Raw genomic sequence first — 2,927 nt, 5'->3', positions numbered from 1 at the left:
ACTTTGAGCTCCAGCCATTGGTCATCTTTAGGACAACAGAGCAGTAAGGTGTGACAGACTGACATACCTGTGTGCACCACAGAAAAAATGAATGTTGATATCCTGATTGTTGCTCTGATATGTATTGTTAATCAGCACCTCAGCCTGACTGGTGGGCCTGTTTGTGCTTAACCCAACTTGTTTTTTTGTTTTCTTTAATCTGCTTTGATTGCAATGTTGGTTAAAGTTAGCACCTAGTTTTCTTTAGATCTCCGTTTTCTCAGGATTAATAAATGGGTATGGTGAAAAATTTTCCCCTGTGGCTTTGCTTTGTCTGTCCTGACTTAGCCGGGCATTTCACTATTCCACCCAGCATATATATTTCTGGTGTGGGCTTTTCCACCAGACACTGCTTCCACGGCTAATGCTGTTTGTTAGCACCTCATAAGGAGAAGCATTTCCTCACCTCACCAAAAGTGCTCTATGACCACTGAATTTAGATGGGAGCAGAGAGTTGGGGTGAGGGAGGTTTACAAGGAAGTGAATTGGAACAGGTACATCCTTTTGCAGTTTATGAATACATCACTGATTATCATGCCTATGTCTTCCACTCACACTGAGCTGACATCAGCATGGTTGGTTATGTTGCAAAACATTATAGTTTAAACCAGGGGTCGGCAACCTGCGGCTCCAGAGCCGCATGCGGCTCTTTAGTCCTTATACTGCGGCTCCGCGTGGTTTGGGAAAATAAATTAGAAGTATTTAGCTGAAGTGTATTTTATTTATGTTAGTTCTTTTTTAACTTGTAGTTCTAAATTGGAAGATTATTGTTATATTGAAATATAAAAATAAAATTATATTCTATTATTTTTTTATCGCTCAAAATAAGCGTCACACTCGCGGAAGCCTGTATACCCGCCGAAACGCCGTGCATTTATCGAGACTTTCAACCCCAGGTAGGCCAATTATGGATCTTCGGATCCATGTTATGTCAGTAGCTGTTCTCCACCGTGAACTATGTTAAAAACAAACACAGCTCACGCCTCACAGATGACAGCTTACAGTCCTACGTAAAGATGAAAGTGATTTCGTATAGCCCCAATCTGCAGACGCTGTGCGCAGAGGTTCGGGAGCAGAAGTCCCATTGTAAATGTGGCAGGATGAATGTTATCCTTTGGTTCAACCCACTTTCAGCCTGGCGCATTAGGGGGCGCTAGTATAAATAGTGGCCCTGTGAGCATTCCTGGATCGCTTACCTGTGATCTCCTTTTTGGTCACCTGACTTCCCCTTGGTGTTGCAGAGATCATTCTGAAGCCTCCATCGCGGCTGGTAGGTGTTTACCCATCGTAGTGTGTGCATTACCTTACTTGATGGTAAACGGATATTGTTTTTAGGTCATAGCTGTGGAAGCCTCCTATGAGCCCCTGCTCATGTTTCATGACGCGGGGTTACTCGGTACGTAATTCAATTTTGTCTCGATCCTTGCCTTTTATTGTTTGTTTTATAGTAATTATTTATTATGCTTTGCAGGAAGTGTGGGCCTTGGTTTTACGCAACGCCACACTAACTGAAGTGCTGCTGCTTTGCTTTGCTTGGCTTTTATCGTCTGTTCCCGTTGCGAAGTTTCTTTTCCTGCTGCTGCTGTCCGCTTTTTAACGTGGACGTCGGCGTGGACAGCGGCCATATGCACGCCAGTTATGGGAGTCAGCTGGCGTACATATTGATGAGCGTATGATTAATTTATAGTCGGGCAGACGGCTAGTTGGAGTAATACGGCGATTCCGTTTGCTCCAGATTTTAAAGTTTTATCCAGATTGTATGTTGTTTTTCTGTTTTGATTTGTAGTTTGGATTTTTGTTACACCACTGGTGGGAGGCCCTTTTTTATAGCTGCAGATCACCAGTGTGGTCCTGCAGTAGGGTTATCCCCCAGCGCTACATTAGTTTTGTTGTAATCTATTAAACTTTTCTTTGTTTCTTTTATTCAGATGCGGAGTGCCGACGTGGAGGAGACCAGGGTGCCTTGGTGGTGGGATCCTTTGAGTGTACACACCTGCCTTGTTTAGTTTATTAGTGTGAGTGTGTGATTTTTGTGTTGCACTTGTGTCTTGGTGTGTTTTCTTTTTTTGAGTTTGTGCGTGGCATCCCTGCCCCTCCACTGGTAAGCCTCAGCTCTGAATATATTTTTAAGCATGTTTGTACATGGATTTTTACGACTGTGTTTTTATACGGTGTTTTAAATAATTGTTAATAAATTGTCAATTTGTCTTAACATTGAACCTCGTCTCTGTACTGAGTATAACAAACCTAACTGCCTTCGTGGTGATTAGTGTTACTTATTATTCTCTGGGTGAAATTCCCAGAGTGGCGTTGTCTTTTAAAATTGTGAAGAGTATTTACTTTATTCTCACCTCGTGCTGCCACAAACTTGGCGTTGTCGGCAGGATATACTCTTTAAAAACAGAGACGTGTTCTCCTTTTTATTTTTTGTTATCTGGTGTAACGTAAATTGTTTTTAATTCATTTTGTACAGGATAAAAGCAAAGCAGCAGCTACTTTGGTGTTGGATTCCACAGCTGTGTTATAGAGATGGAGGAAGAATTACAGGAACTCAGGGACTTGATTGCGCAGCTAAAAGCAGACAATGAGAGGCTGCGTCAGGAGAGGGCTGTTGGGTCAGGTACAAGCGCTACACCTTCTACTTCAACTGCATCATCTGTTAACCCCCCAACTGCTAGTGTCTCTGTAGCAGAGAGACTAGTTTTTGTGCCCCGTGACAGAAAATGCCCCATGTTTAGAGGAAAATCAGGTATAGGGTTGAATGAATGGTTGGAAGAAATAGAAGGTTGTGCTAGGGCACGTCATTTGTCTTTGGCTGATAAAGCATTTTTCCTGTTTGACCACCTGGAAGGGGAAGCACGTGAGGAGATCAAATATCGCTCTAGTGC

General features: G+C 42.8%; 1 long non-coding RNA gene across 1 annotated transcript; it reads left to right on the top strand.

The window, feature by feature from the left end:
- Window positions 1-1,287: 1,287 nt before the first annotated feature.
- On the top strand, window positions 1,288-2,147 carry LOC148101409 (uncharacterized). Its single transcript, XR_015719560.1, has 3 exons — window positions 1,288-1,309; window positions 1,375-1,435; window positions 1,968-2,147. It is a non-coding gene; the product is annotated as an uncharacterized LOC148101409 (long non-coding RNA).
- The last annotated feature ends 780 nt before the right edge of the window (window positions 2,148-2,927 follow it).

The sequence above is a fragment of the Neolamprologus brichardi genome, chromosome 9 (assembly GCF_056152115.1).
Source record: "Neolamprologus brichardi isolate AB-2024 chromosome 9, ASM5615211v1, whole genome shotgun sequence".
Classification (NCBI taxonomy): Eukaryota; Metazoa; Chordata; class Actinopteri; order Cichliformes; family Cichlidae; genus Neolamprologus; species Neolamprologus brichardi.
Note: the sequence above shows the minus strand (reverse complement) of the source record. Positions and strands in the feature narration are given on the sequence as shown.